Source organism: Pinus tabuliformis, chromosome 8, assembly GCF_031772625.1.
Source record: "Pinus tabuliformis cultivar Carrire ecotype Pingquan chromosome 8, CPIR1, whole genome shotgun sequence".
NCBI lineage: Eukaryota > Viridiplantae > Streptophyta > Pinopsida > Pinales > Pinaceae > Pinus > Pinus tabuliformis.
Genome location: NC_142294.1, coordinates 88,578,397 through 88,585,992, shown reverse-complemented (window position 1 = coordinate 88,585,992; position 7,596 = coordinate 88,578,397).

The window sequence follows — 7,596 nt, the reverse complement described above, 5'->3', positions numbered from 1 at the left end:
GCACCTTTCCTATATCGAAAGGTGTGATGCATACTGGTCTGGCCATTGGCCAGTCAGTATGCATCCCACCTAGTATACTGCTGGGGTGCGATGGGCGCAAGGAGGGAAAATTTTGCACTGTTTTCTCATGGAATTTTTGCCTGTTTTTTGCCAAATCAGGACCCTGACTCCTCTCTTGTTTGTTTTTCAGAGATTCATCGGAGAAAAATGGTCGTTACATGCCGAGAATGCGAGAATGAAGAAGAGGATATGATTGCTTTACATGATCCGGGTACGGTAACTGCATTGCGGAACTGTGGCATGCTGAAGTTTTTCCGCAATTCTAGCATGAGGCAACAAATCAACTTGTTGCAATATTTTCTCGATGCATGGGATCCTACTGACTAGGTGTTCCAGATTAGGGGCAAATCCATCCCCTTGACTGTCATGGACATCTATTTTTTGACCGGTTTATCGAGGCGTGGTGCCCCTATCTCATTATCAGGTTCGGCCCATGGGGGTGAATCCGTGAGAGATTACATTCGTCAGTACTGCAGAGAGGGATCTCAGCCGAGTAGGGACGAAAAGATCAATATCCGAGATGTCACTAACATGTCACTGAGGACCATTCTGTTCACTTTTGTTAGACTGGCTGGTAGTGCGGCTCTTCACCTGGCCAACAGATCTTATGTGCAGTACGCCTTGGAATGCATTGAACCAAAGGTGTTCAACTGGTGTGATGCAGTACTCCCTGTGATGAAAGAACAACTGACCAAGGTGAAAAACGGAAGATCCAAGAACTTTGGTTATGGTTCTATTTTGACCGCTTTTGCCTTGGAAAAGATCCCACTGATGCAACCGCAGTACATTTCACTTGGTTTACCTCCATCGACTGAGCCACGGATGCAGAGATGGGTTGATTTCATGGCCCGACACACGGGTCAGTCCCATATTTCGTTCTCTGATACTTTCTTTGAGTGTTTCAACCGTCAGTAGATGGTTTTTGCCGAGTGTCCATATGCTGGTATGGATTTCTGGGGTGACCCGGATTTGGTGTTGCTGGCTGGCGAGCAGTGGGGTGCCATAGGTAAATTCTCTGACCATATCCTTGTTTATTGCTTTTCATAATGTTCTTATATTTTCTTTACTCAAGACTAATCAAAACTCATGTGCTCATGTAGACATTGGACCAGTTCGACCAGCAGTACGTCCGAGAGCGCTAGCTACCGCTCCGGCAGGAGAGGCTGTGGGGAGGGCTATCCTTGGCGACCTTGATGTGGCTGAGACTCTTTCAGCATTATAGGATCAGGTCGAGGGTCTCACTCTTGGTATTCTGGACGTGAGGACCGACGAGCTGCCACTGAGGTTGCAGCGACATACTACTGGCGTGCCAAGTCGATGGACTAGGCTTTTAAGCATGATTGCACAAGTGTTGACTTGTTATCATCAACACCATTAGACTAGGGTGCCCCCTAGCATTTTGAGTTTTGGGTCATTTGATCGATTTTGTCTTGGTTACAAAACATTTGTGTGAACCATAAATAGTTATATATATATACATACATATATATATATATATATATGATTTTTCGAGCTTTATTTTGGTTAAGTTACATGATCCTGACACAAATATTGATAAAACGCTTCTTTTCATAAATGTTGTAAATGTCTATCTAACACATAATTTGCCAATGAGTCTGTTAATGTGTTTAAGTTTCTGGAAATATGTTGATATTGAATAGAATCAAACTGTCTTTCCAAAATCTTGACCCTGAGGAACATGCGATAGATAGCTAGATTTCGTATGGAGTAGATACCAGTGAGTTGTAGGATGACGAGTTGTGAGTCTAGCCTGATGACAAGTCGGCGTATGCCATGTGTGATGGCATTAGAGAGGAGTTCTATCAACGCGCTATATTCAGCGATGTTATTTGTTGACCGACCAATACATACCCCTATGAAACTTACTAACTCGCCGCTTGGATCGAAAATGGCCCAGGCCGCAGAAGATAGGTTCCACAAACTACGACTCGCTCCGTCGGCATATCCAAAAAATGATTCCAATAGGTTCAACATCTGGAAAAAATGTAAAAAGTGGATTACCTAACCAAAACAATTACCCTTAGCGAAAACAAAAATGTAACAAAAGCATAGGGGTTACTACACTGAATCACACATAGTAACGCTTAAGGTACAACCTGTTGCGGGGTTGCACCAGTGGAATCCCATCATAATCCACTAACTCGTAGGCCCCTTTTGTTAATACATTTTTAACAATATAGGGGCCCATCCATAAAGACTTAAATTTACTTGCTCCCAATTTATCGGATTCCTGGTCGTAAAGTAAGACCAGGTCACCGTCTGAGAAGACACAGGGTTTGATATTCTTGTCGAATTGCACCTTGACTCGTTCCTTATGGGCTTCGTTAGCCAAAGCGGCATCACGACGAGTTTCGTCCAATTGGATTAGTTCCAAGAAACGAGCCTCCTCTTCTGAAGTTCCGAGGAGAAGGTCGACTACAAGTTTGAGGGATGAGATTTCACACTGAACTAGTAAGATTGCTTCTAGGCCATACACTAGTTGAAAGGGTGTAAACCCAGTTGCATTCCTTACCGATGTCCGGTATGCCCACAAGGCTAAGTACAGGATCAGGTGCCAACTCCTTTTGTGGACTCCAATCATCCTTTGCAGCATCCACTTCAGGACCTTGTTGATTGCTTCAACTTGTTCGTTGGCCTGTGGGTAATATGGAGTAGAGCTGTCATGGGACAACCCTAATTTGGCAGCCAATTCAACCATCATGTGATTGCAGAAATGCGATCCATGATTTGTAACTATGGCCTGTGGAACACCGAATCTAGAGACTACATGATTGAAAAAGAAAAGGGCAGTCGTTTCACCGCTGTTGTTTAATGTAGGCATCGCCTCGGCCCATTTGGTAAAATAATCTACTGCGACTATGATATACCCATGCCCCCCGGTCGAGGTGGGGTTACACGTCATGAAATCTATGCCCCATTTTGCAAATGGCCCAACAGCAACTATTGGTTGCAGGGGTGCGGGTGGTCTTCTGGTTTTGCTATCGAAAATTTGACATGCATGGCAACTTCTGACTGCGGTTATGAAATCTTTAAACATTGTTGGCCAGAAGTATCCTGCTCGTAAAATCTTTTGCTCCGTAGCATAACCAGATCGATGCCCCCCACACGTGCCTGAATGGCAATCATTCAAGACATTTTCGGCCTCCTCGTGGGTGAGGCACCTCCTCAGAATTGTGTCGACACCACGACGGTAAAGTGTATCACCGACGATCATGTAGTCTTTTGCTTGGTATCGGATACGTCTTTGTTCCGAGCGAGAGGTATTAGACCTATATTTTTGTGTTTGGAGATAGATTATTATATCTCCATACCACGATTGCTTGAAGATATCAGAAACAAAGATTCATCCACGATGGTTTCTTCGGATGTTTCATCGTTGGACGACGATGGGAGATCGCATAGTAATTCCGCGAAAACCAGGGATTTCTTCGATTTGGATTTTACAAATTCCAGATCAAACTCTTGAAGAATTTCTATCCATTTTGAATATTTTTCTCACCAGCCACTGTCGCGACAAGATATAAGTCATGGGGTTGCAATCTGACAAAATGGTAGTTTTTCGAAAGAGGACATAGTGTCGAAATATCTGTATCGCTTGAACAGCTACGAGAGCCAGCTTTTCAACATAAGAATACTTGCTTTCTGTATCATTTAAGTTTCTACTCAAATAATATATAGGATGTTCAATTCCATTGTCTTCTTGGACTAAAACCATTGCGATGGTTGTATCTGTTGCAGCTAGATACAGGTTAAAGTCCTTTTGATAATCAGGAGCGTACATTAATGATGCTTTTATTAGGGATTCCTTTAAAGCATCAAAGGAAGCTTGCACGACCTAATCCCAGACGAAGGGTACTTCTTTTTTCAATAGACATGTATAACCTTTAGCAAGTTCGGCGTAATTTGGAATGAACCTCCTCAGAAAGTTTGCTTTCCCTTGGAGTTTTTGTATCTGAAGCAAATTTGAAGGTGGAGGAAAATTTATGATTGCCTAAACCTTACATGGGTCGAGACAAATCCCGTCCTTTGAGACCACAAAGCCAAGCAAACAACCAGAACTGACATAGAACACACATTTGTGTGGATTGAGTCGTATCTTGTAGTGTCGGCAACGTAGAAATATCGCTCTCAAATGTTGCGGATGATCGGTCCGTTTTCGCGAATGAGCCGGAAGATCATCAAGATATGGTTGAATGATATTTTTGATGTCATGGAAGGCATAATTCATTGCCCACTGAAAATTTTCCCCTGCGTTCTTTAAACCAAGGGGTAGCTTGCAGTATGCAAATGTGCCCCACGGACAAATAAATGCAGTCTTTGACTGGTCCTGTGGGCGGATATTTATTTGATTATACCCGGAGAATCCATCCATAAATGAAAATATTTCACATCTGGCGCATTCGTCAATTATCTGGTCAATAAAGGGTGTAGGGTAGTTGTCTTTTGGACAAGCTTGATTTACATCCCTATAATCGGCGCACACTCTAATTGTTCCTTGTTTTTCATTACAGGAACAATATTCGATACCCGATCAGTTAGAGGAACCGGGTAAATAAAACTAGCATGGAGAAGTTTTTCAACTTCTACCTTGATGGCAGCGGCTTTCTTGGGGTGCACCTGCCGTAGCCGTTGTCGTACTGGTCTGACATCTGGATACATCTTGATTTCGTGTTCAACTATGCTCGAGTCAATGCCTCGCATTTCATCATATGACCAAGCAAAGACATCTTTGAATTCACGAAAAAGAGCTTGGTATATTTCCAGTTCTAAAGGAGAACAACATTTGCCAACATGAATATTCTCTACAACATCTGTTTTGGTCGAGATATTTATGGCGATAGTCTCTTCAATATTGGACAATTTTCACTCGGAATCCACCGTGTTTACAGTATTTGATAGGAAATAAAAAACAGAGGGATGATGAAGGTCACTAGGAGTATCTTCTTGACAATTCGGAAGATGGGAACGATGGTGGTAATCTTCCCATGGCACCCCGTCAATTATCATTGACTGAATAATTCCTTCGTCTGCGTAATGTACTTGCGACCAAGGATCTGAAGGGGTGCCATATTCCTTAGACCTATCTGTCCAAACGCTTGATGAGCGTTGTTTTGGGTTTGCCTCCCATGCCGGAAACATTGATTGCTACAATATTTCTATTGGGCTTGGAGGCAATACCTGCAGATGATCCATGTTAATATCATTTTCTTAGATCTTTTGAATAGAAGATATCATATTGTAGGTTCCTATTGCTGCCACTTCCGCCAGATTGATTGGAGGTGGGAGGGAAAAAGTCCCCATTAATATAGGGTCTTTTAGTAGGCCTACTCTGATATTTTGTAGCGAATGAGGGCTTCCATGGATCATCGAAATGCTTCCCGTAACTTGGGAACTGTTGGGGAGAAATGTTTGTTGGTCAACGATTGTAATTCCTCCTTAAAAGGGAAATGCAATCTTTCTGAAGTAGGTCAACACAACTGCATCCATAGCATATATCCAGGGCCTTCCCAGTAGGATGTTGTAATCGAGGTTTCTGTCGATTACTTCAACATCTATTTCTACTGTCTTTCCCCCCAGTTCAACTTGCAAGTTACTTAAAATCCCATATGGGGTATATGTTTGTCCATCAAATGCTTTTAATGTCGTCGAAGATCGCGACAAGGGTGGAGATCCTAAAGTTTTCCAGCAACTCATCGACATAATACATGTAGATGCCCCCTCATCAATAATTGTTCGATGAACAGTTTTGTTGAGGGATTTCACTTGAATGAGGAAAGCTAGTTGAGCCGGTAACTGAGGATCATATCCTTTGTGATTAAAGGACACAAGATTGGAATCCTTTGGGTCAATCCCACCTATTGTTGATAATAAAGCCTGCTTTTGGGAGGGGCAATTTTGTAGTACCTCAAGTGTTGACATAGCAGACAGCGATTAGGCTAGATCCTCCACTATATTATAATGTTGTGCTGCTCTAGCACGAGGATTAAACGTCGATTTGTGTACTACTCCCTTTGGCGGTTTTATTGTTAGCTCTGGAGTGATGGGTGGCACAACTTCTGTCGAAGTTGTTGTCGAACTACTAGGTTGATCGTTATCCTTGTTGTTCAACAACTGTGGATTCCTGTAATCTTTATTCCTTGTCGATATCAAAGCATCATTTTGTTGCTTCGAAACCGACAACATCAGCACTTGGGATGGGGAAGCATTGTCACTGGCAACCAGATTTGTTCCTAGATTTGGAAACGGATCAGTTAATACTGCCGAGGTTTTTGAATTCTTGAAGAATTTTTTAAGCTCAACTTTATATGGACAATCTCTTGTCCAATGATCCTCATCACATATAAGACATGGACGATTTGGTTTCTTATCTCCAGAAGGGTTTGCAGAAGATTTTTCAGGTGATGATTCCTCCTGTTTCTTCTTCTTCCCTTTGTTTTTCTTCTTGCCTCCTGGTTGCTTGGTTTCTTTGCCTTTGTCAGTCGAGACGGCATTTACTTCCAAGGCGAGAAGTTCCTTGTTTTCATTTTGACTAGAAATATTACGGGCCTTTTTAGATGTAGCCTTTGTTGATTTCGTGTTTGCCATACGAATCACGCCATCACTGGCATGAGAGTCATTGTTTGATTTAGGAGGAGGAGGAACGAAAATTTCCGGTCTGGAAGCGTCAGGGATTTTATCGTAGAGCGTGTCAGACTGAGTATAAATCAAGTCTAAATATTGTGCAAGAGCAATGACTTGTTCTTCAGTGACAACTCCTCCCTTTGCCACATCTTCTGTAATGGAAGGTAATAATGACTTAATAAACCATTCAGCTAACAGCTGATCAGGAACGTACGTTTTTACCATTCTACGACGACGTCGCCACTCATGAATATGATCGGATATGTGAGTGGTTGTCGTTTGCTTGAAATTGGTAAGAAGTTCTGTTCCCATTTCGTACCTTATGGGTAACTGAAAATGGGTTAAAAAATTTGTGGCTAGGGTACTGAAGTTATCAAACGAAGCTCTAGGTAATTCGATATACCATTTTGTTGTCGAACCATTTAATGTTCTTTGAAAAAGGCGAACCCTAATCGAATCATCATTTAGGGTGTTGGATGAACACCACAGATGAAAGGTCATCACATGATTCGAAGGGTCTTCACCCGGATTTCCATTAAATTTAGGAATATTTGATGGAATTTTATGTGGAATCGTTGGCCACTAAGGGGCGTAAGCAATTGGATCGTTCGTAAACCAATTTAGATCCGGTACCTCTAAAGTCGCCACGAAGGGCAACTGTTGATTCAGGTTTGGCGAAGCATACCCAGGATAAGATGGAATTGCCTAAGCAGTTGATCTTTGCATACCAGCATAATGCATTTGATGCTGGTAACTTTGGTAAGTGTTGGTACCATTTCATTGCCATCCTTTTCTTCTAGAAACACCATCATTTTTCTATCTTTTTCTTCCATAAACCCCTCATATCCATCGAAATTGATTAATCAATAGCATTATAGTTGTTAGTTTACATTA